The sequence below is a fragment of the Wyeomyia smithii genome, chromosome 3 (assembly GCF_029784165.1).
Source record: "Wyeomyia smithii strain HCP4-BCI-WySm-NY-G18 chromosome 3, ASM2978416v1, whole genome shotgun sequence".
Taxonomy (NCBI): Eukaryota; Metazoa; Arthropoda; class Insecta; order Diptera; family Culicidae; genus Wyeomyia; species Wyeomyia smithii.
This window is the reverse complement of record NC_073696.1, coordinates 37,061,251-37,084,485: the sequence shown is the minus strand read 5'-3', so window position 1 is coordinate 37,084,485 and position 23,235 is coordinate 37,061,251. Positions and strand designations below refer to the sequence as shown.

The following is a 23,235-nucleotide window of genomic DNA, read 5'->3' as shown; positions in this document are numbered from 1 at the left end:
TGGGCGGATGCGAATTCCGTTTTCCGGATTCGCTCGTCGAGGTCAGTTTTTTTTAATGTCGTGTTTTTGACTGTCGCCAACTATGGAGACATAAAACAAACTTGACTGGAATTCCGCTAATGGATGGTCGTTTTGATTGCTTCTGCTAGAATAGTGGATGAAATGGCAAAACATAGTTTTTTGTGTCATCTGTTTATATTTTTGAACTTGAGATATCAGTCTCGCAAATTATTGACATATAACTATGTTTTGTATTTCACGCTGGGATACATTTTGGGAAAGCAAAAATGAAATGTAACATCAACTTTTAAACGGTTGTAACTGTTTGAGCACATGATGGATTGCCATCTTTTCAATGTTGATGGATCGATAAAATGTAGAACAATTTCGTAAAATATTAGTTATCATTATTGTTTCGCTGCTGAACAGTGAAAACTAATATAAAGTTTCAATGTCGTATCTTGCATGTCAAGAGCAGACGTCAAGAATAAATACCTGTCGCCTACTGGGTCATCCTCTTTTTTTCTCTTGTCAGTGAGAAATTCGATAGAACCTTCTCATTCCAATAGGTCAACTAGTGTTTGTGTCTATGAACCTAGATCTAAAATATTTCTATTAAATTTAATTCACGATAAAAAAAATTATATGTTTTGGAATTGGGTTTGGAAGATGTTCTCGCACAAAACGTTCTTTTTACTGATTCAATCAGTTATCGATAAAAGTGAACTCTGTATCCGCAATCCGGCAATCATAAAGTTTAACCATCCATAAAGGTGAACATCGCGCGTTGGTGTACCTAAACGATGCGAGTTCGTTAAACTCATCCTTCAAACCCGTTACTTATCAGCAAGCAACACTCCGTCCAGCCGTCAACAGTGGGCGCGATAAGATTTCATCGTTCTCCTCTTCAGTCTGCTAGCCGAAACTGGTTCCTTTTTTTCCGGAGTAATTTATCCACCTTTCCCGGTCGACAAAATTTACTGTATGAGCGGTGTTTCAAAGTTTTTAACAAAATAGTTTCTTTTCTTAGATCAATAATATTTTATAGTTAACACAATACGACGTCTCTGGTTGTTCTAAACCTAGGAAAAAAATAACAACAAACCATACAACGACGATCATGTAACTGATTTGAAATTCAAATGTATTCTATTCAATATTACTTATAAGGCTTTTCTTGGCCGTCGATATAAAAGCCAAAGTCACTGAAAAGATCTGAGATTTAAAACCTCTATCAGCCTAGAGAAATCGGACACTTTAGTTGCTTCTAAAGCTATTCAAAACACGGAACCTAGGGATGAACACCACGACGCAAACGAATCATAAAATAAAGAAAGAGAAGCATAAAACTTTACGATTCTTCCCGTATTGTAAACCTGTATATATGATCAAGCATAAATCTGCCCGTTTGGACTGCAGGCTTGACTCTTCTCTGAACTTTAGACACAGATCCCAGATCTATCCAGTCGTTTTCTAAGGTTGTTTTCTTCTTCTCGAAAAAAAAGTCAGCCTTTACTCCAGAGTAGAGCTGCTCTTGGGATCGTAATCGAAAACGTTTATGAAATTCAACACCCGGACAACTGACTGACACAAAAGTCGAACCGAATTGTATGCTCCGTAATTTATGATACATTGTAATCCGCCTTCGAAAAAAAAATCCTCTGCTGGCTATAGCCAGAAAAGGAGAGAAGCTGCTAACGTTCATGCTCATGTTGTGTGTGCATGTGCATTCAAATGTGGAACAAAAGTCGAAAGGATCGCATTCGATACAGAAACAACAAGTATAAAAGGAAAACTGTCAGTTGCACGAAAAGGGACGAAGAAGACGCAAATTTTTTTTTTTAAATGCATTTTGTGACTTTCCGCATTGTGGTACCCGCAAAGAAAACTCGGAAGAATTTGCTCGTTTGAAATAAATACCTACGGACACCATCGTGCATGGAACAGAGAAACAACGGTTCGATGTTCGGTTTCAGGTTTAACTTTTGTTTTCGCACAGCTGAAGTGCACAGGGCTGTAACAAATGCCCAGACATTTCATCAGAATTCGAAATGATGAAAAGTTCTAATAATAATTACCTACCTTGAAACGCCCGTTGTTTCACACATATCCATCGAGTAATATTGGCAACACTGGCAGGCAAGCTCAATCCAACAAAACGAGAATGGTTTTCGTTGGAATTTTGGGTTAGCAATGGGAAACAAAACAAATACTGAAGGTTCGAAAAAAAAAGTGAGCAAACGAAAGCTGTGAATGCATTCATTTGTAGCACTGTTCCAAGCGTTGCACTTAGGGCGGAGTGGTGAACATGTGCATTTTTAGTACTGCTGCTGCGTGGGAAAAGAAACGAAGGAAAATGTGGTCCATGCGTGTTAGGATGCGGTACATTTCGTAACTTGAAATTTTATTCAAAACAACTTTTGTTGAGTTTTGTTTTCACACTTTCACGAGAAAAAATCAAAATTTGAACGAAGTAATAAAACAATGAACGTAAAAATACCGGTAATGCACCTGTAGTTCAAGAGTTTCGTTTTTCCTGCTTGCTTCTATTCGAAGAAGAAAACCTATTTATTCAACGAACTGATGACGACGAAAGAAGGGCCAACGGATATACTCAACGTATCTTTTATCGTACATGGTTCCAGGAAAAAATACGAGAATCGGTCTGACTGCTGTGGAGAACCGAAAAGTTAATTAATTAAAATTTTAAAATCGTACAGTCGGCTTTCCTTCCAACTTTGGGTTTCGGGACAGAGCCGACTGGAGAGTGAGAGTGACATCTATGGGAAAAAGTAAATGAAGATTGAATAATTTCCTGCTGAATTAGGCATACAGTTGACGTCAGAAACTCTTTGGGCTGCGCATGTCAGTGAATTTATGATCACATTAGGCTGAACTAAATTAATTTAAAAGTTTTAATCAAAATGCGTTTTATGATCGAATCTGCGTAAAACAGCTCCATAGACGAACGCAATAGAAATACAGTTTAGTGGAATAGCAGGACGACTATTTGCAGTTCGGTTAGTATCGCTACTCACGCGAGCCCCCATTATTTTGCCTAACCTCCTCAGCCTTCCCACGTCGTCTTTGCAATGCGCGAAAACGCGGTGTAATAATCGCCAATTAATGCTGTTGTTTACACCGTCATGCTTCTATGCCCAGCGGCAGCAACGCGGCGGTAGTCTAGTCAAGAGTCAGTCGGACTTTAACGTAAACGCGTTTGGATCTGTTATGACTTGAATCACGCGTTTCAATTGCCATATTAACGGTCGGTAATGTTGGATTATTTTCCGGCAAAATTATATTTTACGATCTCCGACCCCGTTTGATCTCAGTTTGATCAGGTTGTGAGGTTCACTTTAATTTTCAACCAGATAGGAATTGCAGATATCAAATATATTATTGATAATGCGGATCTGTGCAATAAATATTTTGTTACTTTCTTGCGATTTTATCTGTTTGTGTTGTTTTGAACTTTAATAAAAAACTTTACTATAATAAAATCATTTCCCCCGGAAATATTTCATGCAATGAAACTAGTTATTGTTGCAATTTTCATTGATTGCTGAGATCCACGAGCGGGGAACGATCGTAAAACAATGTTTATCCATTTTATTGGTGGTTCCTCGTTCTCTTGGCGAACGGATTACCCGCCACCGACCGGCGAAAGGTGTTATCAAACACCTCGAAGGTAGCTATTTTCACTCAGCTCGAATGTAAACACAACGCTCGGAGCAGACGGTATCACGGTTGTTCCCTCTCGCCGCCGTCACACTCTTGTGTGTCGTTGTCCAACATTCTGTTGTTGTATAGGCAGCGGGCTTGCGGCCCGATGTGAGTTATTTTTAGTTTAACTTGTACCATCATCAATGGCCGCGGAGTGCGGCCTGCGGAATTGGAGCACGATTTACAATACAGAAACACTGACACCATCCTAGCGTTTTCTTGTGTATGTGTGCGTCATCTGATTTGTTTATTACAGAGGCAAACATCGCTGGTTCACTAGGCAAAAATGAGAGTAATGAGTTTAGGAAGTAGCAGACTAGATAGTGCGGGGCATTTTGTTTTTAGCTTCGTCGTTGGTTTGCTTCGAGATGGGGGTGAATCTTGCCGCGATGAAACGCGGCCGCCATACTAGTTCATCGCGCGACTACGACGTTTGTTTTCTCTACAAATGTGTCGCTTGGACAAATCCTCTAGCTTCGCCTTTAAGAAAACAACTAGTTTTCGATTGTTGTTATTGTTTACCTTACTCGCAGATCGGGACGATGTTGACGATGGATGTGTGGGCAGAAAAGGGTAGGTGGGTGGTAGGCAGTGTATCCCGTGTCGACCGAACTTTTCGGTTTTGGTTTGATTCATTGCAGATGAGACGGATGTTCTGCGCGAGGGAATCTATTAGGTCGTACTAGTCAGGATGTTTATGATTCTGGGAAAAGAACAACGATTTTAAGATCAATAGTTGTTTCTTTTCGACTGAAGATTCAATTCGGGTTATCAAAACAAGGTAGATGACGGCATCGGCAGGTGTTCTATTTTCGTCACCTTTGCTCATTTAGCTTAGAAAATTTTATTTTATTTTGATGGATACAGAAAAAAAGTTACTTGGTGAATGAATGACACGAGCGGAAGGATCAGTGCTAATAAATATCATATTCACGAGCAAAATTTTACGAAAATTACAGCTAATCTTTTACAATTTTCACTTCTTATGAACGCAGCATAGTTCCAGATACATTAAAATTTCATCCCTGTAATGAGCTGTCATATTCTGATGGAATATTCCACACGCATCGTTCACGGTTACGCAATAAAATTTGCTGAAAATCTAACCAAATGGTTCTCACCGCTTCTTTGCTTAAACTAATATCAAAAAGCAAACGTTTTCACTGCGACTGACGAAAGATTTGGCTTTCTTTTTCTATGAATAATGATGAAATGAAGGAAGAGAGAATGAACTTTGCATGAAGGTGAAATATTTCCTTGTCATGGTAACACTAACGTTTATGGCTCGAAGTCGGCTATTTGTGCCTTCAACACAGTTTCAACCAAACTACCCCGTATGTTTGCTGCAAGCTGCTACAGAGAACTACAGTTAGGTCTTTTTTACACGGGTTGCTTTCCTCTATTACTCAAAAATGGTACATGATATCGACCTCATTTCAATCACGTTTTTCGTTTTAGGCTACGAATGATCATTTATCAGTGTTCAAAAAAAATCAAAATTTTTGGTGTAAATTCTCAAAATTGATATATTGCTACATCTTTTAATATTCCTGATTTTAAAGAACAAGACTGTAAATGCTTTGTATTGTTGAACCGAATTTAGAAATCATCTTTAGCCTAATCTATGACAGTTGGATGCACCTCAGTAAAGAAAACAAAGACGTAGTCCCACGTCAAAAAACACGTAAAAAACATGATGAAATAGCATTTTGCAGCAAATTTATTGATTTTTCAAAGAAAAACACATAAAAAAACATTCATTTGAGTTTCAGATGATTTTTTTTGTTCACACAACATTTATTTGACACGGCACAATTCAAATTGATGTTTTACGGTGCAAACTATATTTCAGATGAATTCACGCAATTTTCGTTTTATACCGCCCATCATCTTCTGCATAGTAGAATTGTCAATTCGATCCGCCATTTTTTTCACCATCTATGTAAATCAGCTGTTTTTTTTATCGTTCTGCCACTTTTCTTCACCTTGCTCCTGATTTTTGCCCAATATTTTTCAATTGAACGAAAACCTGGGCAATTTGGTGGGTTGATAGCTTTTTCGATGATATCAATTACATTCTCCTTGTACCAATCCATGACTTCTCGGCTGTAGTGGCTAGAACTTCACCGGACCATCATGTGATTGGATGAACGATAGAAATCGCTTCTGGAGGCACTATTCCTTGTGCACCTGGCCATTTCTGGTTGATCCAGTGATGTAAACCTTGTTTTTTTTTTGCCACAGTTGCAGATCACCTGCCACACAGCTTCCGAGCGAACTTGTCAGCAAACACGAATTTAAACCGCTTGGCGACATTACCCTTGCGCTTTGACATATAGAATTTTTGCTGCGCGTCTCATCGTCCATTAGAGTGACGCCGTCGAATTTGGTCAAGACTTCCTCATACAACATCCTAGCACGGCATTTTGCAAGGATATTCCGCTTGAGGGTCCTGTTGAAGTGCGTACTGGCGTGGAACGATCGCAGGCCTTCACGCAGACAGTTTCGTCTAACAGGACTGTACGGTGCCGAGAACTTTTTAGTCAATTGTAGGGTGGTTTACCGGTAAAACAAAAACCGGTAAAACCGGTAAAACCGATATTTTTTTCAATACCGAAATACCGGTATTGGAGAGACGAAAAAACCGGTATTTTCGGTATTTTTCTTAAAATGGAAAAAAACATCCCACAATATTCATAAATCTTTGTTAGGCTAAAGAATGCTTCTCACTTAGGTAGTCGTTACAAATCACATGACGATGTATACAGGGTGTAAGGCAGCTCACTTTTAATCAAATCCTTTAAGGGATAGAGGACCCTATTTGATGAAAAAATTCTGCGCATATGGTCAAAATTTAACTACTGCAGAGTTATTCTCTTCTTCTAGTTTTCGGTTATGTTTACCTTTAACGAGGTCTATCACAAGAAGTATGATAGCTAGCTCAATTCTGTTGGTTTTCTTGAAAAGCTGAGAAAATTTCGTAATCAATAGTGTCTCAAAAATGTCAAATCAGGAAGAACAAGAAGCATTTAGAAAGGAACAAATATGAAATCAAATGTTTTTGAGAACTTAACAGCAATTTTCTCTCTGAAATGTGTGATAAACATGGAGTTTGTTGTTAACCAAATTAAACATTGGAGTCTACTCTACTAGTAGTTCTCTGACACCAAGCACCTAATTCTTTTAGTTTAGATACTATTTCACTTTAAAAGCAATCAGCCACGCCTTCGTTTAGTATGGTAGAATTCACAATTTTCTGCTCGTTTAAGGCAAACATAACCAAAAACTGAAATTAGTGAGTAACTCAGCAGTAGTTGACTTTCGACCATATGAGTAGAAGGATTTTTTTCATCAAACATGGTCCTCTATCGCCCCTTGAAGGATTATAAGTGAGCTACCTAATATAATAAATACATTTAGACAGAAGCAACATTATATATATATATTAATTTTCCCTCACCTATTTACCAATTTTTGTCATCTTTTTGTTTGTTCTGCTCGGATTCAGACAATGTGTTTGTGTGTTTCGATAATATGTCAAAAAACTTGAATAAAGCATTTATTTCTTAGGTATAACAGCTTATCTCTTCACACACTCATACTCACAGAGGCAACGCGTGGGTAGGTTCAAAACCTACCAGTTTAACTACAAATTATGAGGCAGTAGTTACAATTATATCAGCGAAAAAACACAAGACATTATTCATTTTGTGCTATTTAAAAGTAAAACTAAAAAAAATATAAATAAATATAAATTTGGATTAGGAATTCATTTTTTGTTGAGACAAAGTGTTATAATCAACTAATAAAGATTTTATCCTAAAAATTACTGCTCCTTGGAAAAGTGAAATTTAAATAGCTGTAGCATGGTCAAGCGTCGCAGCGGGCTTTTATTAGCAACTAGCTGAATGTACCCGGCCTCACTCGTGTACAAGTTTCTGCTTTTTCTATTTCAAATATTTATTTCTATTTCAGTTAGGGGCCATCCACATACCACGTGGACAGCTTTGGGGGGGGGGGGGGGTTGGGTAATGTCCACGGTCCATACGATTTTTCAAAAATTTATATGGGCAGTTGTCCACGGAGGGGGAGGGGGGGGGTCAAAATCGTTAAAAATCTGTCCACGTGGTATGTGGATGGCCCCTTACAAACTTGTTCATATGCCACATTTTTCGTTTCTCTATTAGAAGCTAAAGTTAATAAAATAATAATAACAGTAATAAATAATTTGGACGAATTGTTTAAAGAGCATCGAACAGAATAAAGAAGTATTTACCTTCGATTCATTCGGATTCGTAAAAGGTAAATTCTGGTCGGATCGTGATTTCTTGTTTTTATTTCATTCATATACTCTTCTCAACAGTTTCAAATATTGTTTTTCTACGAAATTGAATGTTGTTCACTAATTTGAAACTAAGTTTTGCGATGTGAAAGAAAATTTAAATAAAAATCTGCATGTTTTTTTCGTTATTACATTAGTTTCGAAATTATGTTCTTCGTAATCATATCACTAGATTCATTCATTGGAGTTTTTCAAACACTGTTATCCAGTGTTGTATCTGGATCGTATACCACAAGAGATTAAAATAATGGTCGCAGAGGTCCTAATCTTAGAAAAAAATCTGGATCGTAATGAAGCAGAGGTACTCATAAATGCAAAAACATAATCATGCAGCGACACGTCCATACATAGATGCAACCTGAGACGCTAAGCAAAAAATTAATTTCAAATCCAAATTTATGTAGGTAACGTTTTCGGCAGTGGCTTACTTCGGCAGGTTTTTGCATAAGACTGCGGCAGAAAACCACTACCGAAGACGTTCGACACCCCATATCTTTAATTATTTTTCAGTTTTATTTTTAGATAGAACAGGGGAAAAGACTTGCGTTTTTTTTTTCGCGGACAATCATCATTACTTCCCCGAACTATGATTTTAAGAACTTTGTAGTTGAAAAAGTAGGTTTAAAGACCACGAGTCACCCCTGGTTTGTATTAATCCGAAAGAAATAAAAACACCGGTTTTTTACCGGTTTTATCGGTTTTCATTTTTATGAATACCGAAATACCGGTTTTTCGAAAAGTCGGTAATACCGACCACCCTAGTCAATTGGCGTAACTACTCTACAGACTCTCAATCGAAGCTGATTGTCAATCCATCCACTTCTGCGGTTGCTGTGATCAGCGCGATCTAGCGTTTGAGTTTTATTGAATCGTTTCAGCACGCTGCTCACGGTTGATTTGGGGAATTGGGGGCACTTCGCATTTTTTGCAGCTGACCACGTAGGATTTTTAACGTGAGTGTGCAAAATTTTCTAACGTCTTCCACGTTCCATCGGCGAAAACTTTTGATCCATTGACTCCAATTTGATGAAATTTTCACCACTATATAAAAAACCTTAGGGAGCTTCCTAGTCGCTAGGTTGCAGAGTCCCCTTTGATAAACGAGCGGTTGTGGGCTCGAAGCTTAGTAGAATCCGGCAATTTGGTTGTTGAAGGACTTGAACATGGATTCATTCTCAGACCCTCTACTACATACCCTACCTTCAAGCTGAATTCTACAGTAGCCCTGTTGCCTTACCCCTAACAAAAAAAAGTTTTTCTTTTACTAAAACTGGTCTGAGTAACGTATAAAAGTTCTCTTCAATTGTAAATCTGGCGCGATATTGGCACGGAGAACGAGGTTTCGATAAGACTCTTTCCTCTTGACATAATAAATCCCTCTTAGAAGATATCAGACCAAAGAGGAACGTTCTTCAGGGAATTGTAATTTTGTGATATTGGTAGTATAGAAAAAGGCTACGTATAGTAAAGCAGTAAGCTCGAAACGGAAGGATACTAGAACTTTAGCAGTTTTGAGCTGTGTAAAGTAAGGTGTCATTTGATGTATTTGTTTCAAGTCGAAAACTGACCATTTCTCCCGGGGCCACATGATCCGGAGCATTTCCTGTATAGTCTCCAATGGGTTAATGTTGCAAGCAATATTAAGATCTACTATGATTTACATTCTTTCTGGCAGTGTTGTCGATGTAATTTGCACGAGAATTCCTATCGTAAAACTTTTAAAGGTATAATTCAAAAGTGATTTTCAAATTTGTTTCCGAGAAGTAGGATGGCATTTTTAATTTTGATGACGTATTTTGTTCTATAATAACGATCAGAGAAACGTGCTTTCATACACTAAGGGGTCAAGGCCATTCAAAGTGCAAATCGATTTACTATATACCTACGAGATGCTGGTTTCTGCTGGTAATCAATCGAATCCTTCCACAATACTGAAATCTGTATCGTGCTGCTGCGTCCACAGAATTCACATTATCCGTTTCGCTTATGTATCCATCTTCCATCAGACGCTTCATAATGATCCGTCGTGACGAATAGTTAACGAACTAGCTAATCCCCAAAGCGAATAATTATCTCCTCTGGAACGATCAGTTGATAGCCGGTAAACGATTGCTTCCCGGACCATTCCCAGTGATTTACCGAACAGTTTAAATCCATTCAAAGGGGAACACCTGTTGTTATGATGATTTCATCGTCGCATTATTGTCGCGCACAACAAATTACTATCACCAATATTCGATCAATGGTGATTGTGCTTGTTCGTTGCTACGCGCTTGAATTTTCTTCTCTCCCGGGATGCTAGTAGCACCCAGGTGACCTTCCTGGCATCTTCGACCGCACCAGATGGTGCAATTTGCCTTACGTGTTTCGTGCTCCTTGTTTGCAATCTTAACGAAATGTACACGCCTGTCTCAAAAGTTAATGTGTTATTGATTTTGCTTCGAGAGCATCTCCGCACCAAAAAAAATGACGATCCTTCCCCACATGCACGGTCCGTAAACACGGTAAACTGCTTCTTAATTCGGCAATTATTACATTATCGTTATTATGGTTGTTGTTATTTATTTTTATTATTAATATTAATGGCTTTCTGACTGCTGCCGTTAAATTTTGCGCATCTTGCTCATCCAGTATCATTACTTCTTGCTTGGCCCAGTAGTGAAGTATTGGCCGAGCTTTGAGTGGCTCGTTGACTACTCACTTGACTGACAATCATGTCTCTGATGCTACTTATTTTCTTCAAGAAGAGTATCCCCTTGACATCGAATATTGGGTAATATAGATACTTTTCTTGGCCCGTCCTCAGCGAGTGCCTTATCTCGATAATAATAATTAATGGCTAGTAACGCCTTTGCGAAAGTTTGCGGGAAATGTTCAATTATGCAGAAATTATGCAGAAACCCAAGTAAAACTCTAGTCGTTTCCCAACTCCGAATTAGATCGATCAGAAACGTTTCAAGCTCTTGATTAGGTTCGACTAATTTGATGAACATTAGAAAGCAGAGCTTTGATGACGGATTTAATTCCCCGGTGCCTTTCAACATCCGATGTTTTGACAGAAAGCGTATGGGCGTATATTTCACTCGGACTTCACCTTTTGGTCGTAAACATACAGAAAAAAAACAGACCTCGAACCTCGTGATACTATTGCAGTGTCAACGTGCTGAGCTTGCTCCGGAACACGGTCCGACCGCTTTTCGAAAATATTCGGGCTGTTTCTGGGTCCAGCGGTTCATTAATTCTGTCACTCCGTTTCAGCGGTGTTGATGCCGAAGTAAATAATATTTATTGCCCAATAAAAGTGTAATTTTCTGCAATCATCGTAATGTTCCGTTATTTTTCTCGATGCGCCCTCGGAGCGTGCCTCTGTCAATACCACTGCCATCTGGTGACAGGAGTGGGTGCTTTGCTAAAATACCATATTGATGAGTGTGGATGTTATTGTTGCTGCTGTTGCTTTCGTCTTCATTGTCCGGCCAGGTATAGCGAGGTTGCTTAGCAAACGCGGGGGTGGATTCGAAAGAATCGTATTATGAAAATATATAATTAAAGTCAAGATTTGTGACCATGTTTGTGTCGCCATGATGGTCACAATGGACGATTAAACAAGAGAAAAAAATTAGCGGAATGGATGGACATTTATTTAAATTTGTCATTAAAACAATATCTTCAGGACGGGATATAACATTGAGCCTGCACCTACATTCATGAATTTGATTATATTCTTATACATTTTTTTTTGTCTTCTATTTTTCTTTATAGGTAAGATACACTGATGCTAGAAGGTTAAAAATGTAGACACACAAAAATCGCAGATCAAACCAACTCGTCCAGCTGCGCCGCTTTTTCCTCTGTTTCCGTCTCACGAAGTGAAGTTAATTGATATTAATGACACTTTTCTGTTGCAGCACAGTAGGTATAGACGCAACGGTTGCAACTTTGTCTGCCGAAACGCAAATCATAGCCTATTCTTAACCATATGGTCTGTCGAACACGTACTGCGCTCTGCGTGGCAGAAACAAAAATAAACGATTGTTGCCAGCTACGGCGGAAAGTGAAATGCCAAACGTACAGCAAACGGAGCGAGTGGCTTTTAAAAATAGCACGATTTTCTCGCGTCATTTGTAAAATCCAATTTGCGATCGGTAGGAAGTGTTTACTTTAAGAAGTAAAGAATATGTGACACTCGCATTGTAATGTAGCACGAAGTCGGAAAAGCGTGTCACTAGACTGAGCGAGATTGTGTATAATGAGTCCTAATGCGTTATGGCTAATGGTTGGCAAATTGGCACCTTCTTGTGTATCTGGGGAACCCAACTGGTTTTGTTTTTCATTCAATCACAGTCACACTGCTGTAGCCGTGGTTAATGACCTGATGGCGAAAGAATGCAATTTTATAAACACAACTGGCTTTCGAATAATGTAATAAAGATTTAATATTTATTTGAGGTTTGATGAATGATACCTTTGCGAGTAAAGCAAACAAAACGGACCATATGGTCGATTATATTCTAGTAAGCTAAAGCCAGCAGTCGAAAGGTGTAGAACAAATGCAACTGCCTAAAACTGTAGGCTGCTTATGAAGCGATGGTTGATTGATAGATCCCAGATGTACCTCCCCTGCCCCATCGCGCTTTTCCTCAGCCTGGGCACGGTTACCGAGTTGAATAGATCTCGCAGCATGCAGTCCTGCTACACTCGGACTCAGCATGTGAACGGTAGCTAAGATCGTGACACGACTATTGCTATCGAGGGTACTTGAAATCGGAGGAAAATAAATCCAGCTCTAGCCGGACGACGATAATTGTTTGCGTCAATTTGACCAAATGCACAATGTTGCTGTTATTATCTAGGGTAGGGTAAAATTGGTTTGGGCTACAGATTTTTATTTCAGCGTTGAAAGTATTTTTGACAACTAATATAATAATATTATAAACACAATACTTATCATCCCACAATGACCTTGCGCGTAAAAAGCAAAGCCTTGGTGTTACACTCCGATTCGGACCTCGACCTTCAGTTTATTCTACACAGACTCCGCAGCCAACCGTTTTAGTGTAAAGGACAATTGCAGGGCTAGCACTACCATCATACTGACACTAACAGTCTCTTTCGAGCTGAGACCCGAATCTACGACAACTGGCAAGACCAGCTGGGACCCCTTCCAGCGTGTAAAGTAGCCAATTATTCAAGATTGTCTTATGGCAGCCAGTTACCCATAAACATCATGTGAGTCCAGGCAGACTGACGTTGAAAGTAAAAGCATGATTATGTTTACGGTGAATACCTTTTTTCTATGCGTTTCTCGAAAATGATTATGTTCTCGATGGTTCTAGGTTTTCTGGTGAGTTCTAGTTTCATTTTAGATCATTTTTGCTATTTCTTTAGCATAGCATTAGCGATTACCGTCAATTTCCCCATTCTCCCACTTTTTCCACCCTTCATTACGTACGACGCTGTGGAAAAGGACCAATTTAATACTATTACCTTTCTAGCATTTTCTAGCAAATAAAAAGCATATTTTCAATTTCATCTTTATGATTTATAAAGCATCTTTCCCGGAAAGTTCCAGAATGGAATATCACGCACACTGTGATTTATCACTTTCACTCTGCTGAATGTTTGACAGATGACACAACAATGTCACTTTACCGCATCAGCTAGAACCGAAAGAGAAATGCGCGCGATGTACAAAATGCGATTTTTGCATTAGTTGAGAAATAGAATGTTTCAGACGAATGCACCCTATTCATTTATCATTTCAGAAGAAGAATTTGGCGCCTAGCAAAATGCCGACCTGTTTCAAGGCGCAGGTAATAAAATATTTAAAAGAAACAGGTCACACACTGGCAATGATCGGCTTTTTTTGACTCTGCTAATTTATGCAGCATGAAACGTTCATCTCTAACTGAAGAGATTCTAAACGTTTTTGAAGTCATGTTTTAAAAAAAAATCCACCAAAACTAATGTACATATTACGTTGAACATTTCGAAAATCGATCATCTTACTTTTCTGTGCAATTTTTTTTTCCCGGGAAATCAATTTTTTCCCAAATCTCGGAAAGCTGAAACCATCGGAAAATGGACGCTCTAATGATGAGGCGTTAATAAAGTGCTGCACTTAAACACTCTTTTTTTAAATCATTCAAAAAAGTTTTTGCGCTAATTTTCCGATAAATCTAACATTATTTACGAATTTGCCTTTTTTTAATTTATAACCAATTTTGAAATATAAAGTTGGATTCTGGTTTATCATACTTACGTCCAATAAAGCAGGTGCGTGTTTTTATCATTATTTCTGGTATTTCGTCGGCTGACAATCTTCAGTATTTTTAAATAAGATACTTGTGGTTTGATTCAGCTTTTGCCTGTTGTTGCTTTCGCAATGAAAATCTTGAAATTTTCTGATTATTTCGTTCTAGCATTGTACAATTTTGCTTCGTTTTGAAATCGTTTTTTCTTGTCTATCCTTGAAGATATTTTTCTACAGTTTTAGGCCAATTTTGGAATCACTTCCTTTTTTTAATGCGCTTTTGATTAAAATTAATTTAATTCAATGTAATATTTTGATGTAGGACTACGTCTTACCGCACTTTATCGAAATATATTCCGCGAAAACTAAAAGCAAGGTGTAACGTTGGAATGAAATATTTCAAACGGTAATACTTATGTAACTGCATGATGAAATTATACAATTAATATATCGTTAAATTGATAGAATGATGGATTTTTTACCACTTCAGTTATCATTGTTACCTCATTGTTCAACAGTGAAACTTGATGAAAAGTTTCAAGGTCGACTTAGACACCTACCGCCAGTTACAAAAAAAATTGACAGAATCTCCTCGTCCCAATAAGTCAACTAATGTTTGCTTCCGTGAGCCTAGACTATTTTGAAGTCTCGAAGGTAGAGGTTAAAACTAAAAATCGTATCGCATAACAATCATCTGAACTTGCTATTCATAAGCTTCCAAACCCAGCAAACCATCGCTATTAAAAGTTACACATTTTCACGCATGCAAGAGACAACTTATAGCAAAGTAATATATGGTAGCTTTCTTTGATGATTTTGTTTCAATATTGCCTGCTTTAGGTGAAGCGAGCAACATATAGCGAGTGTTTCACGAAAGAACCGTAAACGATTGCAATCGAGCGATCGCAGCGATTCTTTCAAATGTTGGTTGCTTGCAGGCGTAATTCAGCTACTCCACATCGTGCTTTCACCGTGATACACCGCGATGATTCTTAGTGATTTCAAATATCACATGCTAATGCACCATACTACCATTTCCGTAAGCATTGATGATACCTAGTTGCTCCGGTAAGCAAACAGTTGAACGCAATCTAACGTTTATTTGGATTCATAATTTTGTATCACTGGCGATAGTATCTCAAAGCTTCTCGCGATACCGTTGAATGCAAGTGAATTTGGATACAATAAATACTATCGTGTTTGAATCATTAAGTCTCCTTCTATGGTATTCGGAACTTTTAGAAGCGAAAAACAATCAGCAGCGTTTCTATGGAAAACTTGTACGCGAGTGGAAACAATTGAACGGTACCTGATGAATCAAAGAACACATTTGCATGAAATATTGCTAGTGAGTGAAAATTTTCATGCTTGGGCACAGGCAACAGTACCCCACCGAGCTATGTATGAGTAAAGTACTGGTTACTCGTCGTCTATCAGTGCCAAGTGAAAATTAGGTTGCCGCTGTCGACGCACAGTGCACAATATGTGTATTTTATTTTAAAAAATCATAACTTTTGAACCAGTTGATCGATTTTCGATATTTTTGAATCAAATTAAAGGTGATCACTTCTAGTTGTAAGAAAAAATACCAGAAAAATAAATCTGCGTGCTTTTCTATGCGTAATATATAAAATTATTTGAAGTTTTGTCATGTTTTTAAATTTAATTTACTCAAATTTAAAAAATAACATATTTTTCAAAATTCCTTCGTCTATAGAGTCAAGTATGCCCTTCAAAATGAGACCAAGAGATATTTTTTTTGTTCGCCCAAAAAAGAATGACAAACAAATGAAAAACGCATGTTTTTTTATGGAAAACATTAATATCGCTGAGAAGAATTGAGATATTTACAATATCAGCATTGCAAAGTATTTCTCTTAAAAACCTCTAAAAGTCGTTCAAAAACAGTATTAAGGTGAAACTTGAAATGAAGAAGTTAGAGCGCTAAATGTGTTTTTTCAATATAAATCGGTTGTTTTTAAAGATAGAGAAAAACATTTTTTATATAAAGTTAGGCTGATACAAATTTCGAATTCTTTTTATGTCCAAGGTTATCAAAGTTAGCAAAGGGGGTGGCAAAACAATAAATAACACCGAGGCGAAAAAAAAGTTTGTGTGCAAGTTATGACGTTTGTAACTTGCATTCAAATAAATGTTGAAAAATAAAACTTTATTATTATTATTATTTATTTCGCTTGCCTTTCGACGACACTCCCGCTGTCACCTGACTTGTTTGTTGCTAAATTAAGTATTTATGCTGTCGGAAAACCAATGAAATGAACAAAACGGTTTAAGCTTTTTTTTCTTCCCCTTCCAATATTCAAGGTTTTTGAAGGGGGGGGGGGGGTGACATAAAATGAAAATAAAATTTGTAACGGCCTTACTTAAAATTATTGGAGCTAAAACATTGTTGAACAAGTTTTTCTTCTATCTACAAAGATAAAACAGTTAGATACTTGATTGCATCGAAAATTTTGGTCACCCTAATTTTTGATAATTTTTCAATAAGCACTTTATCATATGTAACAACTTTGTAGAAGAAAGTTTTTCTCTAAAACTTTGCTATAGAGCTCTAGACCCAAATTTCCCCCTAAATTTGGGTTCTGAACCATTGTGGGGCGTGTTAGACTGACGCGTATCGTGTTGCAACCTGGAAGACAATCGAACTGTCGTTTGAATTGCTTTCTACGTTTTGTGCCGTATACAAAACCGTGGAACAAAATTCTGTTTGTGTCAGATGGAAGTAGAAAACAGGGGGAGCAGCGCACTCTGAGGCACGCAACAGTATATCACGGTGTTGAATATCATGTGATTACTACTGAACGGATTTTTACCACCAAGTTTTTAATTGAATGACGAAGGATGCCTTGACTTGTGATCCTATCATTGGCATATCTTTGCAAGGGTAAACGAGCAAAAAGCTGTGTTGAAAATCACTATTTTTAGTTCAGTTTCGCAAACATAACGTTGAAGCGACGAACCCGGTGAGCAATTACTATGCGACACTTTGATGTAAGTTGACACATTTATACACTGGTTGGAAGCACGAAATTTTACAGGAACGGTAAAAAAGCTATAATCTTTCTAGGGCAACTATTTTGACCTTTAGGGCAGCATTTTTTGGCTTTGGTCGACCAGTGTAATCAAACAATGCGGTCGTGCTTGGATACAACCTTCCTACTTTTTTACACACATTTCTGGCTTTCAAGGATTATTTATTTTATTTTTCATCGTTTTTTTTTTTGCTTTGTTTGGCATAGCGAAAGAGTTTTCCGTCTATTTTTCGGTTTGTTCATCCTCTATAACAAAGCAAAGCCTTGGTGCTACATTTCGATTCGGAACTTGACTTTCTGATTTTCAAAAATTTTAGTTCCGTGGATTCAATGCAGGCGTATTTCGTTATCATCTTTTTCTTTCGTATTATTGTCAATATTTTTGAATCAGTTATTTTTGGCTAAATTCAGGAATATTTATCTGTCGTTGCACCATGAAAAGCGTTAATATTTCTAGTTAGATTATTCTAGCGTTGTGCAATTTTTGCCTCAATTTGAGATAGATTATTCATTATATCCTTAATTTTTTTTGTCACTTTGAGATCACTGCCGTTTTAAGGTGCGTTTTTTGCTAAATTAAGAATAACATTTCGCACATTGTTGGCCTTCATCTTGAGGAGAGCTCGTTGCTTCAGGGTCACAGAGTCCGCTTTGGCAAGCGAATGGTCATAAATTCGAATCATAGTAGAATCCGACTGCCCAGTGTCAGAGAGATTTTTACGCATGGGTTTAATCTCAGTGTCCTTCTATCCCCCCCATTTTGACCATTCGCTCCCTTATAGTTGCCATTACTCGGCAGGGTAACTACCGAGACTCAGTAAAGAAGAGCAATAGAGTTTAAATACGCGTCAGGTGAAGGGTAAAGGGTTAAAATTCCGCCACACACCACGGTGACAAAGAACCTCCTTTCCGTAGCAATCGTTAGACATGCAGAGGTGAACTCGGTCTTTGGCAACAATGATTGTAACTTGTAGCCGGTGCACAGTGGGACCAAATTGAAAAAGGATGGAAAAAAGTCTTTTTCGACGTTTAAAAATATTTAAAATATTTTAAAATATTTTAAAATAGTCGTTAAAGCAATATTAAGGGGGTATGCAGTCAAAATAAAATCAACAACATCTAGTTACAAGATATAAAATTTAGTTCTTCAGCAAAGTTGTAGATCTATAGAATTAATGGGTTTTTCTCGAAGACACTAAGTATCCATAGTGTAAGACCTACGAGATATAGTTAAATTTCAGTAAACACCCCCTCTTTTAATTTGAAATGAATCCAATCAAGTTCGCATATTCTGTAAATATGATTGTCTTGATATCATCAAGATACACAACTCTTTCATAGATTTAAACATCGTATATCCAAAATTTTGCTTCAAAAATTAAGTTTAAGTCAAAATTTCATTATTTTTTTAATTTTTCAAATATATTTTAATAAATGGCACCTTCTGGCAGCCAAAATGAGCATCATTGATTCAGTAGTTGTATTACACTAAAAGTGTACCAAAATTCATGGCCGGATATGGTCGGGTATTATGGTTACCAGACAACTTGGATTGATAGGATTAAGAGGGCGTACCTCCAACAAAACTAGTCAACTGTTCGATTTTATGCTCTTGCTCTTGACTGGCAATATTGAGTTTTTTTTGGAGCTTTTTTTAGGGAACATTTCACATTTTGAGAATAAATTTCCTTTTTTCTAATTCACATCTTTTAGGAAATTGCTTTTTTTAACAGCTGCTTAAATTCCTATTTTTTCATGATTCACCCTCTGAAGAAGATTAATTCAAAATTTTAACATCCAGCATTCGCCACGACCAATGTCTTTCCCCACATTCGGGTGAATGCTTTACCTTAACGGAAACGTAGAGTTTTATTTTTCAATTAGAGGAGCTGTGATAGATCAGGTGCCGATCTGTTTGCCGAACCAATTAGGAAGTACCTTTTACTGAACATTGTATTTACATGTATCCGCCAATGCCAGTTATCATCACGATTTTGTGCCATCTGAGTTGAAAGGCCTATTCTTATGGAAATGGTTTACCTATGATTAACACATTTGAAACAAATATCCAATCTGTAGTCGGTTTGAAATATTTGAAGATGAAGAAGTGAAGTAGTTTCACTTACCTGACGTGGCCTCAACTCACTCTTTCCGGTGAAGATTCCCTGCTTTTTAATGACTAAAATTGAATTACCTTTGGTCCAGTAATCACACAAGTTTATCGGTCAATTATAACGATCAGATTGCTGGCCTATACAACAGGTTCAAATAGGAGTACATACATGTGAAGAACTCTAACGGTTGATGAAACTACGACGCTGCTAGCATAATGCGTCACACGCTGAAGCAATTGATGTTTCTTATCTTTCGCCTCTCGACGTGAGCCGCTTGCTGGCTAGTTTTCGTGCGCTCCCCGCTGCTGCCTAGTCGAGTTCGTATTTTCTAAACAGCACTTTATGCGCGCGATAGTATTTGTGCAATCAGCTCCATGCGCGTATGAAATTAAACAGCTATTAATATCTGATTAATATTGCCTCTACCCCCTTGTGGTAACTACTCTAGTCTACTCTTAGATGCTGTGCTATGCTGTCCTTAAGGCACGCACAAGATTTGTTGTTGCCACTAAGCCCTAGACGATCTCAAACTCGCCGGGAGCTAGACTCCCTGGTGAAAAGAGAAGGGAAGCTAGGTAACCGGGAAGCTATTAATTATAATCTATAATCTCGGATTACTTGTTTTTGTGTTGGTAGACCGACATATAGCTACATGAATGAGCATAGCAGCTGAGCGTGGTAAAGATCTCCGTTGAAAGAGTTTGGTGGATAGGGGAAGTAAACCACAGTGAACAAATAGTGGAGTGTAGTAATATACAACTTATTAGTTGTTATTTTTGATTAAACATCCAACTTTTGCTGTGGTTCATTACATACTGTCAGACTATTAACTAAAAAACATAACTTTTTTACCTGAAACTAATGATTTTACCCACCGTGTTGCTCTGGAAGGTGTGCGTTACTACGTCATATGTGCGTTTCAAGTTGAGAGCACTGCGAAATCGAGCGATCGACCAGCGTGATCTTTTTTTTTTTTGTTTACCTCACTCTTTGCCTTTTTGTTTTCGCAGCATTCGTACGATAAACGATCCAGGCAAAGGAAAACCAGAATTTGTGTTCCTCTTTGTGTTCGACTTGCTCTAGTATGGATGTAAGGATCGTGCGATCGCTTTCCCCAGTGGATGTGATGCGGTAGAAACGCCGAAACCAATACACATACAAATCTGTTACTCCATTCACAAGGGGCACACCACGATCAGGGATGGAAACAGACGCGATTTCACATATGTTCATAATTGTCAGGTTTGGTGCGCAATGTTGTTAATCTTCAACTTCGACGTCAAAATGATCACTCTCGGAGGATCGCGTCGATGCGTTTCCACGAAGAGCAAACGGCTGAGCAAAGAGCAAAAACCGTTGACATAGCTGTACGCGCTTTTTTTTTTGTTCATCTATAGCTGTACGCGCTTCACGAGAATCTTGATAACGGGGCGTACGCTGCGTGAACCGGGCTTGTGTATCTCAAACCCGCAGCGAATGCGCGAAGCTCTTAGATGCTGCACTCCAGAGACAGATAATTTTTAATTTGTGATGTGATAAAAAAAATCGCAGTGTTGCAACCGGATTGTGTGAAGCATTTATTCAGCGGAGAAGGAGGTTCCGTAAACATCCGACCGATTTGCTCTCTGCGTGATTTCGATCTAGTTTACGATGTAATTAATCTTCGATCTACACACATTCCCAGGCAGTTCTCCGTATTCAATTGGAAGCAACGATCATAAGTTATTGTCCCGGAGCGTATCCTTGTGTTGATCATCATCAGCTTAAAGGAAATTGGAAACGGTTTCCAGCTCAATTTAATGCTATAATGCTATACGAGAGGGTACTCACCAAAACGATCAAATGCAGATTGAAAATATGATGCAAACTAGCCAGACTAAAACCTTACCCAATTTATATTTTCCATATATAGTATTTAATATATGCTCCATTCCGTACAAGGAAATCCCCTGGCCGCGGTGCTACAACTCTTGTCTTGGTCGACCATGTGCGCACGCTTCTCAGTTTGCTTGCCAAAACTCAAACTGGTTACGTTCCCCATCGCAAGACTGACGAGGCGGGCGGAATATGACAAAACACGCTGGAATCGAAAAACTCACATTATCATTTTATAGCTCATAATCTTCTCATAATTTATTGTAATATTATTAATGGAGTTGCGGATCCCTGCCTCCCCGTCTCTCGTGATATGTCATCAATATACTAAACTGCTTAATTGATTATTGTTCGAGGCGTACAATCGCCCCACTGCGACCTTAGTCGTCAAAGATTTAAACCGAAAGCCGTTTCCACGTTGTCCGCGTGGCTGTAGTAACCTACTTATGACCACGATTTCGACCAACAAGGAGTGCGTAGGACGTGTCCACGCGTCTGTAACATATTCAAAGCTTACACTATAAACACACCGGTAATAGTGTAAAAGCTTATACCATAACTTGATCAGTTGATTGTTGTGTAGATGTCTACGAGAATATGTCACACCATTGAACGGCAACTTTAGTAGTTTTTTTTTTTTTGTTTTAAGCGTTTAGACATCAACAGATATTTTGTTGTCTAAGTTCAGCTTATGTTGGAGATTATAAATTGGAAGAAAAAAAATGCAAATTAATCGATCGACAAATCTCGTAGCTGAAATCGATAGCACCACCACTCTTCCCCCACAAACTTGCTCTCGCAATTCCGCCTATACTCAGCGAAACAAGCGAGAGCGATTGTGATGACTATTAACTTTTTTTCTTCATTTGTCCGTTTTACTAACGAAACCCTACGGGGGGGCTTGCTGGCTGGCAGAAGCGCGAGTAGTTTTTATTGAATGAAATTGGCGTGTTCTGGCTTTCGGTGTCCCTCCAGTGGACGGAATGAGAGGGACGACGATGAAGTTGAAGTGTTGCGCTGAGTATGCTGTAGCTAATTTTTGGCGCGAACAGCTGCAAAACAACGTCGACTGGCCGCGAAAGATCGTGGCAGCGGGACGATTTACGAAGCGGAAACAGGATTTCTATTTTTACCGGTTCTGTCATGGCGATGCGCGCGGTTCAAGACAACCATGACGACAACGACGGTAAGCTCGCTTGTGCAGTTGCGATTTCGGTGTTCGCGATTTTACGAGCTAGACCGCTGTGAGCTCTCGGGGCGATTGATGGATTATCGCCACCACCGCGATCAAGCGTCCTGAGGTTGTGCGGCTCGCTTCCTTGTTGCTGGTCTAGTATAATCGATGGATTTACGATTTGATTGTTTTCGGGGATGGGTGTTGGTGTGACGAATCTATTTGAAAAATTGTATCTTCCACAACTACTTCTGTGGCAAACGAAAAATTAGCATCTATTAGTTAATCAAAAGCGCTATAGCGGAATAGATATGGCACTCAGTGCTACTGATTGGTTTATCGTATTGATGGTTATTATCATCTCAATATGAAATATTTCCAAAGGTCAAACCAATTTTGAAACTTTTTGCATATTGTTTTATCCTACGTTTTGCGAGCTTCTGTTTAAAATGATAACCTATTCATAAAATATTTTTATCACAGAACTATTAAGTCACGAAAAATGGCTTATTTCAAAAGCCACCATTCATCTGGATTTCTATGTTATTAGGGCACACGTTTTCTCATTTTATTTCAGAATATAATTTTGAATTGAACTTTGAATAGTCTCAAGTCTCCAAAAGAGCAACCCAATCAAAACTAAACATGTGATTATTATTAATGAAATGACAAACGATGCATAATAATCACGTATTTCG

At 38.2% G+C, this 23,235-nt stretch overlaps 1 protein-coding gene across 2 annotated transcripts in view; it reads left to right on the top strand.

Annotated features, from left to right (window-relative positions):
• The window catches only part of LOC129730495 (bone morphogenetic protein receptor type-1B), a 212,469-nt gene that overhangs the window by 173,824 nt on the left and 15,410 nt on the right, over window positions 1–23,235 (top strand). The window lies entirely within an intron of this gene.